This window comes from Dermacentor variabilis, unplaced genomic scaffold (assembly GCF_050947875.1).
Source record: "Dermacentor variabilis isolate Ectoservices unplaced genomic scaffold, ASM5094787v1 scaffold_13, whole genome shotgun sequence".
Classification (NCBI taxonomy): domain Eukaryota; kingdom Metazoa; phylum Arthropoda; class Arachnida; order Ixodida; family Ixodidae; genus Dermacentor; species Dermacentor variabilis.
In genome coordinates, this window is record NW_027460291.1 from 41,088,720 (window position 1) to 41,106,476 (window position 17,757).

General features: G+C 42.0%; 2 non-coding genes across 2 annotated transcripts; both read right to left on the bottom strand.

The window, feature by feature from the left end:
• Positions 1–779: 779 nt before the first annotated feature.
• On the bottom strand, positions 780–854 carry TRNAR-UCU (transfer RNA arginine (anticodon UCU)). Its single transcript has one exon. It is a non-coding gene; the product is annotated as a tRNA-Arg (tRNA).
• A 10,419-nt stretch (positions 855–11,273) lies between these two features.
• On the bottom strand, positions 11,274–11,348 carry TRNAR-UCU (transfer RNA arginine (anticodon UCU)). The gene has a single exon. It is a non-coding gene; the product is annotated as a tRNA-Arg (tRNA).
• Positions 11,349–17,757: the final 6,409 nt, after the last annotated feature.

The following is a 17,757-nucleotide window of genomic DNA, read 5'->3' on the forward strand; positions in this document are numbered from 1 at the left end:
GCATTTACGAACAACGCATTCGTCTGCAGCCTAATTATATAGTGAGGTGAATTTCAGGGCTTTTTCTTTGCAAATAACTTCCACAGCGCATTTCCGACAGGCCTCATCTCGTTTCTTTTCGGGGTGCACATCGAACATGTATTCAGAAAAAAATGAGAATGAAAAAAAGCTATGCCTGCGCTGTGTTTCGCAACTCTCTTTTCGCTTTCAGAGAAATGTTTCAGAAAAGTAGCGATGTTCAAATTATTATTTCCCTAGTTTTTATACACCCAAATTAAACACGCAATTCATCGCCAATCTTCAGCTTTGGATATGGGCTACAAAAACGCAGGTCTACGACGACGACAACAAGAATCGGCGAACAAGATGAGTGGTTCTGAGATTGCAAGAAGCGGGAATCGTCATGTATGTTTGAGGTGAACAAAGCTAGCTCCCCGAAGGCGAACTACATAGAAGTTTCTTTACGAGACAGTTCAATCATTGACTCTGTTGTCTCATAAAAATGCGAATGCTGCTTACTTTATCCCTCTCAACAATATGCATGGCGACGCAGATGACAAAAATTCAGTACAAAAATAAGCTTTAAAATGTGAGACTTCCAGTACAAAGGACACATAAGAACCGAAGGAGCCATGTAGAAGGCTTCATCAACATTTCGGCTGTAGCAAAAGTAAGAGACGGCATCTGCTCTTATTTGTGCTTTGCTTCACTAAAAATTTTAAGTGGCGCAGATGACGATTAAAGATGAAAAAAAACGAGAAGCCCGAACGCAAAAGAAGTGCAACGCCGGCGGGACTCGAACCCGCAATCCTCGGTTTAGAATACCGATGCCTTGTCCATTGGGCTACGGCGGCTCTCACGCTGAGCCTGCAGCACTTAGTTGGCCAATCCTGGCCAGAGCGTCGCCGCCCCTCGGCGCAACCGCGTGAACGTGCTCGTGCCACTGCTGCCTCCTTCGTCGTCTTCTTCCGCAGCTGATTCCGATGCGGCTCGTCATGGCACCGTTCCCATACTGCCCCTCCCTCTGCGAAGGCGCTGACGGCGCTGGCCCACTGTCACTTGGTGAGGTGATTTCGGTCTCAAGTTCTTTGTCTCAGCATATCGCGAATCGAAAACTCGTATACTGCTGAGCTCAAATTTCGCATTAGAGAATATCGTAATCGTCGTACATAATTACAGCGAATCTGGTAAACTCTAATTCGTCTGCATTTTCTGTGTCCGCATCCGGCAGCAAAAATGTTGGCCGATCGCGGCGGCGGTGTAGGGCCGGGAGCAATGCTTCGTGCCCCCTTAAGGCAGAATCTTTAATTAGTCAGCTAAGTAAAACGAACCGTACATGCATAATTTGAAATCAAGCACACAACAAATCAAACAGCGAACGTTTCAATAAAGAACAAGTATACAAACATCATCCGAACCACTTAATTGAGTATAAGGCACTCCTGACAACAATACCAAGCACGTAGAGCCCCCCGCATACGTTTCCCGGTAAAGATTACTGTTTCGCAAGCTACCACGCAGACGGCAGCTTTCGACGTGTGGAGGGACGTCCCCAGCCTTTCGCATAAAAGAAGCAGCCTATCAACTGATTTCAATGTTGTTGCAGCACTATAGAAGGGGCCGGCGTGCCGTAAAAAAATCCTTACTCCCGTTACTACCATCCCTTAAAAAAAAGAGTTCTCTCTATAGAAATCAACACACTTCTTATAGACGACTCTGCCTTTCTATAGATTTGTTCTTCTATTAACACAAAGTCTAGAGTCTCTCTATAGACGACTCTGCCTTTCTATAGATTTGTTCTTCTGTTGATACATAGTCTAGAGTCTGTCTATAGACGCGAGTCGATAGGTTTCTATTTCTTTTTGCCTCCTCCCATCTTATTTATTTCTTCAGACAATTTATTCACAGATACAGGGATCTTTTACAAGATCTTAGCAGGGTGGGAAAATGCAAGTACATTCATACAAACATACTATTCAAGCAATGATGCCGATGCTTCAATTCAACATGCAAAAAGGACAGATTGCATGAAAAAAGGAACAACGAAAAGATGTGCGATTGAGCCAAGAATGTTTGTGCGCCTGAAAACTGGATAAAGAATTTAGTGTAATGACTTCATCAGGACGTTTATTTCAATCAACTATTGTTCTTGTAAGATAAGAACATTTGAAGCAATTGCTATGCAGTGTTAATGGGTTTCCTGTTCGAGACTGTTTATGACGAGTAGCTTAACCAGTTAAGGGTGTTAAGATGTGCGAGGTATCAGTATAATAGTGGCCACTCATTAGCTGAAGAAAGAATTTTAATCGGGAAGCACGATTCGTTCTCTAATCGAAGAGAAGGCACAACGTTTAAGGAGAACTGTTATACAAATTGGACCATAAGAATTGTAGATAAATCGGAAAGCTTTCATTTGAATTCTTTCTAATTTTTCTATATTTATTTTTGTGTAGGGGTCCCGAATGATCATTGCATATTTTAAAGTAGGACGAACTATTGTATGATATGCTTTCAGCAGGGGAGATTGTGAGATATGTGTATGGCCGAGATATGTATAGTGAGATACCTCAGAAATATAAGTGTTCCGGGGAAAATAGTAAAAGAGAAGGGGCTTTTCCGTTCGTGTTATTATCACACAGACGGTCTTTTCATAGTTAACAGACATTTACCATTGATGGCATCTTCGAATTATTTTGCCAAAGTCGCTAGTTAGCATGACTTGATCTTCCGGTAAGGCAATTTCATCGTATAGTGTGCAGTCACCCATGTAAACTTTAATTTTGCCAGATACATTACTGCCAATATCATTTATATAAAGCAAGAATAACAGAGGACCCAGCACGGATCCCTGGGGAACGCCACAAGCGACAGGTAATAAGTTGGAGGAAGTGTCGTTTATCCTAACTTATGGGGAGCTGTTGGTTGGGCATGCTTGTATTCATTTTAGTAGCTTATTTTTGTGAGTAAAAAACTTAATTTGTAAGGTAATTAGCAGTGGGTTACATTGTCGAATGCTTTACTTAAATCCATGAACATAGCGTCGCTTTCTTTTGTACTATTTATTGTTTTGCAAAATCTTGAATATATTCTAATAATTGAGTGTCTGTGGTAAAGCCCTGCAGAAATTCATGTTGAGCGTTCGTCAAGACGCAATGCTCATCAAAAAAAAAAAACGATTACATGCTTATAGATTAGGTGTTCGAAAATATTGTATGTTGTCCAAGTCAGAGAAATTGGTCGATATTTTTTATGCAATTCTTGTTTCCTTATTTATGTAAGAGTTTTATTAGTGCTGTTTTCGAGTCATCCGGAAGCGTGCCATCCTGAAGCGATTTACTAAACAATATTTTCAAGGATATCGCTTGGCCAAGCGTTTTAAGAAGGCATTTGGCATACCACCTGAACAGGGGTTTTCTTTTTGGCAATTTTTAACAGCAAGTGACATATACCATGCTCAGAAATAACAATCAGGAATTGAAGGCCCATCCATGTAAAAACAAGGCAGACAACCTTCATCCTTTGTGAATAGAAAACTAAAATGATTGTTAAATGCAGCACATACAACCTGCTCATCGTGGACCTTATTACCGCCTATTATGGACATATCGGAAAGGGAAGAAGAATGAGTCATCGTCCTCCAGAAACTCCATGGAGACGTTTTCATAAAACTAGGAAGATGTCGATTAAAGCAATTCCGTTTGTCATTTATTATCACTTCTTTTAAATTATTTGACGCTTCCTCAATGACCCTTTCATTATTTGTTCAAGTTTTCAGGTTTGCGCAAGTTTGAATCCGCTTAAGCTTGGGTTGCTTGAGCAAGGCCTCGCGAGAGTTCCAGGGATTCCGACCTGCCACAATCTTCACAACCTTTAGAACAAACTGTGGCAGACAGTTGAATATAATGCCTTTAAATAAAAGCAACACATCGTACATGCTGGCAGTGTTTTATTTAATGTTATCCAGATGAAATGCTCGCGTATCAATTACAGACGCGTCATCTGCAGGCGAAAAATTCGGGTAACACTGAATCTTATCATTTTTACTGCGAGGGGAACATTCCAACGACAATACTACTGCTTGTTGAACTTAAATGCCGTCTGTGACCATACATGAGACGTCATCTTGTATATTTGCACCTACAATAAATGGACAGATAACTGCATAGGAATCTTTGTCGCTTCTAGTGAAATGCTTACCTACCTGTATTCCACCGAAAACTTTAGCAATATCAATGATTTCACGACGAATATTTGTGGTGGAGCGTTACAGGAATGTGCTCCAGTCGACATTCGGCAGGTTACTATCACGGGTTAACATTGCTTTATCCATCTGCTTTTTTTAGTGAGGGTACATGTACCTAACCGACGAGTTAGGGGCCTGTATACGGCACCAAGAATCTATTTGACATTGTTAATACAAAAGTTGCAGAAAAAGCGTTTTACTCCCGAAGTGTCGGGCATTCTTAACATTTGAAGGGCATGTTTAAAAAGAATGGCTACGCCTCCTCCTTTGCGCAATATTTAGTCTTTGCCCAATATTCTGTAGTTTATCGGGACAAATTGGCTATCATACATATCATAATATAACCAGGTTTCAGTCAACACTGAAATATCGGGGTCCAGCGAGCGAAGGATAACTTCAAGCTGTTCGACTTTGTTGACAACGCTGCAGCAGTTAAGGATTAAGATGGTGAATGGCGATTGGCAACGGTTATCACATTCTTTGCTCCATCGTTTCAGCTTACAGCATTTGCGTTTTCCAGATAACACTGACAAACATTTCACCATCTATGCTGCATTTATAGAAAACTATTTTAACTTTGGAGCCTTCATCACATCCTTCTTGTGAGCATTGCCATAATTTTTTTCTTATCTCACGAACTTTGAAAGAAATGTCCTCTGTTATGTAAAGTGTTCTCCCAGCTTTCTTGTGCTCTTTCAGCATTGAACTTTTGTCGCGATAGTCCGAGAACCTTAAGAGCACGGGGCGTGCTTTTATTTTTCTTTCCTAGCCGTTGACATCTTTCCATATTATTGATAGTAAGTCCATGTGTTTCCTTGAAAACACCTTTTCTTGATCACATTCAAGAGACTGTCGTTTATTCCCCCGCCTTCTCAATTTGGGCCGTACACGATCTCATCGTTTCTTCTACCTCTGTTTACTATTTCATCTGCCTTACATACCAAAACGGAGACGTATATTCCAAATCGGTTGCTGCTTTCTTGAGATTAGTTACATCACTTTGCAATAACATTAAAGTACTCGGTTGAGTTTCGAAGATGAGCATGCGCTCTTTTAAATAAGCGATATCTGTTTCAAATGTACTCCGTTTAGACAGTACATAATTGATACAGGCACTTATGTTACTTTGGACAGATAAAAGCTGCGACAACCCCTACTCAATAACGGCACATGCCAGAAGATTCGTTTTGAAAGGTTACAAAGCCGTCACACCACTGCTTACAGTCTATAGTCTACTACGCAAATAACTCTCTTGGCAACAAAGCATCAGCAGGAATCGATTATCGGATCGGATACAGAACTAGTCGTTCACGTAATGTACCTGTGCAAGCAAGAAGAAGCGTTCGAGCAACATGCTGAAGCTGCTGCTGCTGCTGCATTGCCCACTGCCGCGGCGCTGGAACGACGGAGCTTTAATACTGTTGCCGCGCTAGGAGTTGCTTTAATAGTTGCCGGGCTAGGAGCATCCACGGGAGTGCGCAGAATCATCAGAGAAGGAAGAACGTGCGCAGGAAATTCACGCCCACCACACGCCTGGACCATAGGGCTGAACCATGAAGAATTGACGGTAATCACCACATGTTCGAGCGGTGCAGGGCACGCCATGCGCCTGTGACGAACGGCATGGCCAGCCGAGAAATCCAGAAGCTGTGCAAACAAGAAGAAGCGTTTAGGTAATATGTTCAAGCTGCTGCTGCTGCATTGCCCCCTCCACTGTAGAGGGTCTGTAGAAACAGTCGCTTAGGTGTTTGTTTCTTTTTGTCTACTTCGGCTCTATAGATATCCCATGGACGAATGTCGATACAGTCTATATTTTTGGCAATTCTGTGTTCGTAGACTGTAGGCTTAAGTCGATAAGCTTTCTTTTTCTTTTTACCTACTCCCGCTTTATGGATCGCATATAGCCAAAGTTCATAAGCAGTTTGTTCTATTTGTCCGCTTCTGCTCTATAGACTACTTATTGCAGTTTACAATAGGTAGTCAGGCACAGGAAGTGGTAAGGGAATACATCTACGTAGGACAGGTAGTGACTGCGGATCCGGATCATGAGACTGAAATAATCAGAAGAGTAAGAATGGGCTGGGGTGCGTTTGGCAGGCATTCTCAGATCTTGAACACCAGGTTGCCATTATCCCTCAAGAGAAAAGTTTATAAGAGCTGTGTCTTACCAGTACTCACGTACGGGGCAGCAACCTGGATGCTTACGAAAAGGGTTCTACTTAAATTGAGGGCGACGCAACGAGCTATGGAAAGAAGAATGATAGGTTTAACGTTAAGGGATAAGAAAAGAGCAGATAGGGTGAGGGAACAAACGCGAGTTAATGATATCTTAGTTGAAATCAAGAAAAAGAAATGGGGGCATGGGCAGGACACGTAATGAGGAGGGAAGATAACCGATGGTCATGAAGAGTTACGGAATGGATCCCAAGGGAAGGGAATCGTAGCAGAGAGGGGCAGAAAGTTAGGTGGGCGGATAAAATGAAGTTTGCAGGGACAACATGGCCACAATTAGTACATGACCGGGGTAGTTGGAGAAGTATGGGAGAGGCCTTTGCCCTGCAGTGGGCATAACTAGGATGATGATGATGATGATGCTCTATAGACTCCCTTAGGGCAAATGTTGAAGCAGTATTTAGTTATTGTTTCCAATGTTTCTATGTAGACTGTCTCGAATATTTTTCACTCCTCCAAGCTTATAAATTGTCTATAGACGAACGTTGATAAGCTGTTTGTTCTATTTGTCCGGTACTGCTCTATAGACTCCCTATGTACAAATGTTGACACCGTCTTTATTGTTTCCATTATTTGTCTACAGACTGTCTGGAATATTTTTCACTTCTCCAAGCTTATAAATTGTCTATAGGCGAACGTTCATAAGCTTTCCATTTCTGTCTACTCCCATTCTAAAGCCAGCCTAGCGAAAAAATTGTTGTCATCCTTTTTCCTTTTGTATGCCTCCGCCCCACTGATTACCTGAAGAAAAAATTCGATGCAGTTTCGGTTTTTCCTTATTGTTTCTTAGTCTATAGAGTGTCTATGGACAAGAGTCGATAAGGTGTATATTTTTTGTCCATCCCGAGTCTATACCTTGTTCGCGTGCACACACACACACGCACACAGACATATATATATATATATATATATATATATATATATATATATATATATATATATATATATATATATATATATATATATATATATATATATATATCAATATAGCACAGAGAAATGAACTCGACGTACGTGAAAACACGGTACATCAGCCGAGCAGTTTGACACTAAGAAAGAACATGTTTTCACTTAGGTGCTGTTTATTCTCTTGTGCTGCACCAACGCAGCCAACGTGCTTTGTTCGCCGCCGCCGCCACACACCACATACATGGTGTGTCAGCGAAGACTTTCGAATATGTTTAAAAGCTGCCTGTTGCAGATATCACAATCCTAGTTCATGAGCTGGTCTACTCGAAGCGGCGGACAATACTTGCGCAAAAAATTGAGATTCAAGATCGACTAACGAATAAGAAATTACGTATTAAGTTTTTATGTATTTACATTATGGCACATATTGCAATTTGCAAATTCCAGCCGTGGAGCTCCTAAGGCTAGACTAAATATCTGATTGCCCATATTGCAATTTACAAATGCAAACAGTAGATTTCGCAAGGCGGAACCACTTGGAACGAATTTTCAAGCTGACACAAGTTTCGATATATAAACTCCCGCACTTTACGTAGGACTACCATTTAATTGTTAACAAAACGTCATTACATGCACTCAAGCACAGGGGTAACTGGAACGCCAATGCATTTTTTCGCAAAGTTCGGGAATTTACATTTCGAAACTGGTGTCATCCTGAGAATGCGTTCCAAGTGGATCCGCCTTGCGAAATCCACTGCTTGAATTTGTAAATTGCAATATGGGCCATAAGATAGTTAGCTAAAAAGTTTAGTACCGGATTCTTGTTAATTAGTCGATTTTGTGTTTCAGATTTTAGTGCAAGTGGTATCCGCCCCTGCGAGTAGACCAGCTCGTCAACAAGAACAGACCTTTACAAAATAAAAAGAATTTCAAAGTATTCCATGAAACACACTGCATGTATATATATTGCCACGGGACTGCCGCTCGAGCACGTACATTGCGCCTATTCGCGAGCTTGTTTTACGCCCAGAAAAACACTTTTATGTAGCACATTTTGAGCCACAAAGAGCGGGAGTCTCTCGCATTGCTCTATAATTTTCTCCTTGTGACTTTTCAATTAAGACAAATGACCTAATTAGGGGAAAGCAAGAAATAAACTGAGTGCTTGAAACCGACGGCAAACATTACCTTTGTTCTCTCCAGCTACGTAGCGTCTGTATATTTTAATGTTCGGCTCAATTTAGGTGAAGCACCCTGCATACTGCTTTGCAATTCGAATTATTCTCCACGGTTTCCTATATCACCACCGATGAAGGCCATAGAGCGGCACGTCACCAAAGGTTTTACTCAACATGAGCGAACATCCCATATACCAACGGTGGTAAGGCGTGAGATGAACAAGAAGATAGCCGATAGTGTAAAAGTCCTATTGCTTTAGGTTTACATGCCGTCTATAGATTCACTACAGACAAAAGTCGTTCATCGGCGGCACAACCCGTGTACGCTGTAGACAAGCGCACATACCGGTGGATAATACGGAGATACGGTAGATATTAGCCACTGGAGTTGTATACTGGTGAGATTGCTTTTGAGCCTATGCGTAGATTTTAGCATACACATTGTGCATATCTCCGCATTTATTGATCATATGACATGAGCCACGTAGTCGCTCTCGGCAATCCCAAGACAGTCTTCACAGTTGTCAATGCATGACCTTTGCGGCAGTAGAATAAAGAAAACAAAACGCCGATCCAATCCTTCTAACGCATGTTATGAACACCAATTCTAGCTACAAGCGAATTGGAAACAGGCATCAAGCTAACAGCACAGAGACTCGTAATGTTTGTAGCTGACAACACAGACTTTGTGAGTGTGCGATGAACCGATGTCGCACATGTCCTGTGCGCCTTGTGTGTCTTCCGATACTCAGATACTTTTCACGTTGCCCTCATATCTCTGCTGCGTCAGCAATATCGGGTGGTTTTTCGTAGACTGATATCCGGCTAAATAATGTCATCAGTTTCTCACTCATTTAATTAAGTGCCAAATCATCTGAACCCACCCAGTGCTTCGCAGGAGGTATTCCTGTGGGCCGAGCATAAGCGTACGCAATTACTGTATAGGTTTATTTGACCTATGATTGGAACAGAAAACTTGCACCAACATGTGTGCAGGTATCCCACTTGGCAGTACGCTGGAAGATATGCCAGAAATGCATTGTATTACTCATCGTCGTTGGCAATGACGCAAGCCACTGACGGGCCTTGTAACGGCTTTGGGAAACACTGAACTCATCAAAGTGTGCGTTTCATTTCCATACGATAGCCCACAGCGTTTGTAATACAACGCAGCAATGCCTTTCCTTTATCCATGAAAAATAAACAGAAAAAATGGAAAAGAAAAGCAACCGATTTCGCGCTCATGGCGCGCAGAGAGAGAGAGAGCCCCTGTAATGAAAAGGAAAAGGGCACTCGGACTTTTCGGAAAATGGCACTCGCACCCTCGTCGCCCTGGGTGGCAGCTTGCGGGATTTTAGTGGCAAGCAACGGCGGCGCGCCATGTTTCCACGTCATTTTCAATTCTCAACGGCAGCGCCAGGTGCGTAACGCTTGTTTCTGCGGTGTGCGGTGTCTCCCCCTACCTTGGTGTCTGTCACACGTCAACTACACGACAACTACACTGAACGTTAAGTTTTAGCAAGGATGTTTTCCGTCAATAGCTCATGATTAGGTGAGCGCGTTTCGTAGAGCGAACCGGCTGCATGTAGTGTAGGCGACTCGGGCATAGTCTAGATTTGTCGTTTACATGATTTGATAACGCGCTCTCTTTATCGCTTACACTATAGGGAATGTTTTACGGGAAGCGATCAATCAGGACTGTTGATTTTAGCGTCATAGTTGATGTAGGTAACAATGAAAATGCACCATGATTTACGTTGATACTGAGCAGCCATAAAGAGGACTATTGGTGTTGAGCAGCCAGTGTGGGTAATCACCGTCTAGTATTGCAACTAGTCCACCGCCGGTGAATATTTTGTTTGAAGAGTTGCTTAAACACGCCAAAATGCCGGGGAAAAAAATGCCACAAAACTACAAAAGGCTAACAAAAAAGCATTTACGAACAGCGCATTCGTCTGCAGCCTAATTATATAGTGAGGTGAATTTCAGGGCTTTTTCTTTGCAAATAACTTCCACAGCGCATTTCCGACAGGCCTCATCTCGTTTCTTTTCGGGGTGCACATCGAACATGTATTCAGAAAAAAATGAGAATGAAAAAAAGCTATGCCTGCGCTGTGTTTCGCAACTCTCTTTTCGCTTTCAGAGAAATGTTTCAGAAAAGTAGCGATGTTCAAATTATTATTTCCCTAGTTTTTATACACCCAAATTAAACACGCAATTCATCGCCAATCTTCAGCTTTGGATATGGGCTACAAAAACTCAGGTCTACGACGACGACAACAAGAATCGGCGAACAAGATGAGTGGTTCTGAGATTGCAAGAAGCGGGAATCGTCATGTATGTTTGAGGTGAACAAAGCTAGCTCCCCGAAGGCGAACTACATAGAAGTTTCTTTACGAGACAGTTCAATCATTGACTCTGTTGTCTCATAAAAATGCGAATGCTGCTTACTTTATCCCTCTCAACAATATGCATGGCGACGCAGATGACAAAAATTCAGTACAAAAATAAGCTTTAAAATGTGAGACTTCCAGTACAAAGGACACATAAGAACCGAAGGAGCCATGTAGAAGGCTTCATCAACATTTCGGCTGTAGCAAAAGTAAGAGACGGCATCTGCTCTTATTTGTGCTTTGCTTCACTAAAAATTTTAAGTGGCGCAGATGACGATTAAAGATGAAAAAAAACGAGAAGCCCGAACGCAAAAGAAGTGCAACGCCGGCGGGACTCGAACCCGCAATCCTCGGTTTAGAATACCGATGCCTTGTCCATTGGGCTACGGCGGCTCTCACGCTGAGCCTGCAGCACTTAGTTGGCCAATCCTGGCCAGAGCGTCGCCGCCCCTCGGCGCAACCGCGTGAACGTGCTCGTGCCACTGCTGCCTCCTTCGTCGTCTTCTTCCGCAGCTGATTCCGATGCGGCTCGTCATGGCACCGTTCCCATACTGCCCCTCCCTCTGCGAAGGCGCTGACGGCGCTGGCCCACTGTCACTTGGTGAGGTGATTTCGGTCTCAAGTTCTTTGTCTCAGCATATCGCGAATCGAAAACTCGTATACTGCTGAGCTCAAATTTCGCATTAGAGAATATCGTAATCGTCTTACATAATTACAGCGAATCTGGTAAACTCTAATTCGTCTGCATTTTCTGTGTCCGCATCCGGCAGCAAAAATGTTGGCCGATCGCGGCGGCGGTGTAGGGCCGGGAGCAATGCTTCGTGCCCCCTTAAGGCAGAATCTTTAATTAGTCAGCTAAGTAAAACGAACCGTACATGCATAATTTGAAATCAAGCACACAACAAATCAAACAGCGAACGTTTCAATAAAGAACAAGTATACAAACATCATCCGAACCACTTAATTGAGTATAAGGCACTCCTGACAACAATACCAAGCACGTAGAGCCCCCCGCATACGTTTCCCGGTAAAGATTACTGTTTCGCAAGCTACCACGCAGACGGCAGCTTTCGACGTGTGGAGGGACGTCCCCAGCCTTTCGCATAAAAGAAGCAGCCTATCAACTGATTTCAATGTTGTTGCAGCACTATAGAAGGGGCCGGCGTGCCGTAAAAAAATCCTTACTCCCGTTACTACCATCCCTTAAAAAAAAAGAGTTCTCTCTATAGAAATCAACACACTTCTTATAGACGACTCTGCCTTTCTATAGATTTGTTCTTCTATTAACACAAAGTCTAGAGTCTCTCTATAGACGACTCTGCCTTTCTATAGATTTGTTCTTCTGTTGATACATAGTCTAGAGTCTGTCTATAGACGCGAGTCGATAGGTTTCTATTTCTTTTTGCCTCCTCCCATCTTATTTATTTCTTCAGACAATTTATTCACAGATACTGGGATCTTTTACAAGATCTTAGCAGGGTGGGAAAATGCAAGTACATTCATACAAACATACTATTCAAGCAATGATGCCGATGCTTCAATTCAACATTCAAAAAGGACAGATTGCATGAAAAAAGGAACAACGAAAAGATGTGCGATTGAGCCAAGAATGTTTGTGCGCCTGAAAACTGGATAAAGAATTTAGTGTAATGACTTCATCAGGACGTTTATTTCAATCAACTATTGTTCTTGTAAGATAAGAACATTTGAAGCAATTGCTATGCAGTGTTAATGGGTTTCCTGTTCGAGACTGTTTATGACGAGTAGCTTAACCAGTTAAGGGTGTTAAGATGTGCGAGGTATCAGTATAATAGTGGCCACTCATTAGCTGAAGAAAGAATTTTAATCGGGAAGCACGATTCGTTCTCTAATCGAAGAGAAGGCACAACGTTTAAGGAGAACTGTTATACAAATTGGACCATAAGAATTGTAGATAAATCGGAAAGCTTTCATTTGAATTCTTTCTAATTTTTCTATATTTATTTTTGTGTAGGGGTCCCGAATGATCATTGCATATTTTAAAGTAGGACGAACTATTGTATGATATGCTTTCAGCAGGGGAGATTGTGAGATATGTGTATGGCCGAGATATGTATAGTGAGATACCTCAGAAATATAAGTGTTCCGGGGAAAATAGTAAAAGAGAAGGGGCTTTTCCGTTCGTGTTATTATCACACAGACGGTCTTTTCATAGTTAACAGACATTTACCATTGATGGCATCTTCGAATTATTTTGCCAAAGTCGCTATTTAGCATGACTTGATCTTCCGGTAAGGCAATTTCATCGTATAGTGTGCAGTCACCCATGTAAACTTTAATTTTGCCAGATACATTACTGCCAATATCATTTATATAAAGCAAGAATAACAGAGGACCCAGCACGGATCCCTGGGGAACGCCACAAGCGACAGGTAATAAGTTGGAGGAAGTGTCGTTTATCCTAACTTATGGGGAGCTGTTGGTTGGACATGCTTGTACTCATTTTAGTAGCTTATTTTTGTGAGTAAAAAACTTAATTTGTAAGGTAATTAGCAGTGGGTTACATTGTCGAATGCTTTACTTAAATCCATGAACATAGCGTCGCTTTCTTTTGTACTATTTATTGTTTTGCAAAATCTTGAATATATTCTAGTAATTGAGTGTCTGTGGTAAAGCCCTGCAGAAATTCATGTTGAGCGTTCGTCAAGACGCAATGCTCATCAAAAAAAAAAAACGATTACATGCTTATAGATTAGGTGTTCGAAAATATTGTATGTTGTCCAAGTCAGAGAAATTGGTCGATATTTTTTATGCAATTCTTGTTTCCTTATTTATGTAAGAGTTTTATTAGTGCTGTTTTCGAGTCATCCGGAAGCGTGCCATCCTGAAGCGATTTACTAAACAATATTTTCAAGGATATCGCTTGGCCAAGCGTTTTAAGAAGGCATTTGGCATACCACCTGAACAGGGGTTTTCTTTTTGGCAATTTTTAACAGCAAGTGACATATACCATGCTCAGAAATAACAATCAGGAATTGAAGGCCCATCCATGTAAAAACAAGGCAGACAACCTTCATCCTTTGTGAATAGAAAACTAAAATGATTGTTAAATGCAGCACATACAACCTGCTCATCGTGGACCTTATTACCGCCTATTATGGACATATCGGAAAGGGAAGAAGAATGAGTCATCGTCCTCCAGAAACTCCATGGAGACGTTTTCATAAAACTAGGAAGATGTCCATTAAAGCAATTCCGTTTGTCATTTATTATCACTTCTTTTAAATTATTTGACGCTTCCTCAATGATCCTTTCATTATTTGTTCAAGTTTTCAGGTTTGCGCAAGTTTGAATCCGCTTAAGCTTGGGTTGCTTGAGCAAGGCCTCGCGAGAGTTCCAGGGATTCCGACCTGCCACAATCTTCACAACCTTTAGAACAAACTGTGGCAGACAGTTGAATATAATGCCTTTAAATAAAAGCAACACATCGTACATGCTGGCAGTGTTTTATTTAATGTTATCCAGATGAAATGCTCGCGTATCAATTACAGACGCGTCATCTGCAGGCGAAAAATTCGGGTAACACTGAATCTTACCATTTTTACTGCGAGGGGAACATTCCAACGACAATACTACTGCTTGTTGAACTTAAATGCCGTCTGTGACCATACATGAGACGTCATCTTGTATATTTGCACCTACAATAGATGGACAGATAACTGCATAGGAATCTTTGTCGCTTCTAGTGAAATGCTTACCTACCTGTAATCCACCAAAAGCTATAGCAATATCAATGATTTCACGACGAATATTTGTGGTGGAGCGTTACAGGAATGTGCTCCAGTCGACATTCGGCAGGTTACTATCACGGGTTAACATTGCTTTATCCATCTGCTTTTTTTAGTGAGGGTACATGTACCTAACCGACGAGTTAGGGGCCTGTATACGGCACCAAGAATGTATTTGACATTGTTAATACAAAAGTTGCAGAAAAAGCGTTTTACTTCCGAAGTGTCGGGCATTCTTAACATTTGAAGGGCATGTTTAAAAAGAATGGCTACGCCTCCTCCTTTGCGCAATATTTAGTCTTTGCCCAATATTCTGTAGTTTATCGGGACAAATTGGCTATCATACATATCATAATATAACCAGGTTTCAGTCAACACTGAAATATCGGGGTCCAGCGAGCGAAGGATAACTTCAAGCTGTTCGACTTTGTTGACAACGCTGCAGCAGTTAAGGATTAAGATGGTGAATGGCGATTGGCAACGGTTATCACATTCCTTGCTCCATCGTTTCAGCTTACAGCATTTGCGTTTTCCAGATAACACTGACAAACATTTCACCATCTATGCTGCATTTATAGAAAACTATTTTAACTTTGGAGCCTTCATCACATCCTTCTTGTGAGCATTGCCATAATTTTTTTCTTATCTCACGAACTTTGAAAGAAATGTCCTCTGTTATGTAAAGTGTTCTCCCAGCTTTCTTGTGCTCTTTCAGCATTGAACTTTTGTCGCGATAGTCCGAGAACCTTAAGAGCACGGGGCGTGCTTTTATTTTTCTTTCCTAGCCGTTGACATCTTTCCATATTATTGATAGTAAGTCCATGTGTTTCCTTGAAAACACCTTTTCTTGATCACATTCAAGAGACTGTCGTTTATTCCCCCGCCTTCTCAATTTGGGCCGTACACGATCTCATCGTTTCTTCTACCTCTGTTTACTATTTCATCTGCCTTACATACCAAAACGGAGACGTATATTCCAAATCGGTTGCTGCTTTCTTGAGATTAGTTACATCACTTTGCAATAACATTAAAGTACTCGGTTGAGTTTCGAAGATGAGCATGCGCTCTTTTAAATAAGCGATATCTGTTTCAAATGTACTCCGTTTAGACAGTACATAATTGATACAGGCACTTATGTTACTTTGGACAGATAAAAGCTGCGACAACCCCTACTCAATAACGGCACATGCCAGAAGATTCGTTTTGAAAGGTTACAAAGCCGTCACACCACTGCTTACAGTCTATAGTCTACTCCGCAAATAACTCTCTTGGCAGCAAAGCATCAGCAGGAATCGATTATCGGATCGGATACAGAACTAGTCGTTCACCTAATGTACCTGTGCAAGCAAGAAGAAGCGTTCGAGCAACATGCTGAAGCTGCTGCTGCTGCTGCATTGCCCACTGCCGCGGCGCTGGAACGACGGAGCTTTAATACTGTTGCCGCGCTAGGAGTTGCTTTAATAGTTGCCGGGCTAGGAGCATCCACGGGAGTGCGCAGAATCATCAGAGAAGGAAGAACGTGCGCAGGAAATTCACGCCCACCACACGCCTGGACCATAGGGCTGAACCATGAAGAATTGACGGTAATCACCACATGTTCGAGCGGTGCAGGGCACGCCATGCGCCTGTGACGAACGGCATAGCCAGCCGAGAAATCCAGAAGCTGTGCAAACAAGAAGAAGCGTTTAGGTAATATGCTCAAGCTGCTGCTGCTGCATTGCCCCCTCCACTGTAGAGGGTGTGTAGAAACAGTCGCTTAGGTGTTTGTTTCTTTTTGTCTACTTCGGCTCTATAGATATCCCATGGACGAATGTCGATACAGTCTATATTTTTGGCAATTCTGTGTTCGTAGACTGTAGGCTTAAGTCGATAAGCTTTCTTTTTCTTTTTACCTACTCCCGCTTTATGGATCGCATATAGCCAAAGTTCATAAGCACTTTGTTCTATTTGTCCGCTTCTGCTCTATAGACTACTTATTGCAGTTTACAATAGGTAGTCAGGCACAGGAAGTGGTAAGGGAATACATCTACGTAGGACAGGTAGTGACTGCGGATCCGGATCATGAGACTGAAATAATCAGAAGAGTAAGAATGGGCTGGGGTGCGTTTGGCAGGCATTCTCAGATCTTGAACACCAGGTTGCCATTATCCCTCAAGAGAAAAGTTTATAAGAGCTGTGTCTTACCAGTACTCACGTACGGGGCAGCAACCTGGATGCTTACGAAAAGGGTTCTACTTAAATTGAGGGCGACGCAACGAGCTATGGAAAGAAGAATGATAGGTTTAACGTTAAGGGATAAGAAAAGAGCAGATAGGGTGAGGGAACAAACGCGAGTTAATGATATCTTAGTTGAAATCAAGAAAAAGAAATGGGGGCATGGGCAGGACACGTAATGAGGAGGGAAGATAACCGATGGTCATGAAGAGTTACGGAATGGATCCCAAGGGAAGGGAATCGTAGCAGAGAGGGGCAGAAAGTTAGGTGGGCGGATAAAATGAAGTTTGCAGGGACAACATGGCCACAATTAGTACATGACCGGGGTAGTTTGAGAAGTATGGGAGAGGCCTTTGCCCTGCAGTGGGCATAACTAGGATGATGATGATGATGATGCTCTATAGACTCCCTTAGGGCAAATGTTGAAGCAGTATTTAGTTATTGTTTCCAATGTTTCTATGTAGACTGTCTCGAATATTTTTCACTCCTCCAAGCTTATAAATTGTCTATAGACGAACGTTGATAAGCTGTTTGTTCTATTTGTCCGGTACTGCTCTATAGACTCCCTATGTACAAATGTTGACACCGTCTTTATTGTTTCCATTATTTGTCTACAGACTGTCTGGAATATTTTTCACTTCTCCAAGCTTATAAATTGTCTATAGACGAACGTTGATAAGCTGTTTGTTCTATTTGTCCGGTACTGCTCTATAGACTCCCTATGTACAAATGTTGACACCGTCTTTATTGTTTCCATTATTTGTCTACAGACTGTCTGGAATATTTTTCACTTCTCCAAGCTTATAAATTGTCTATAGACG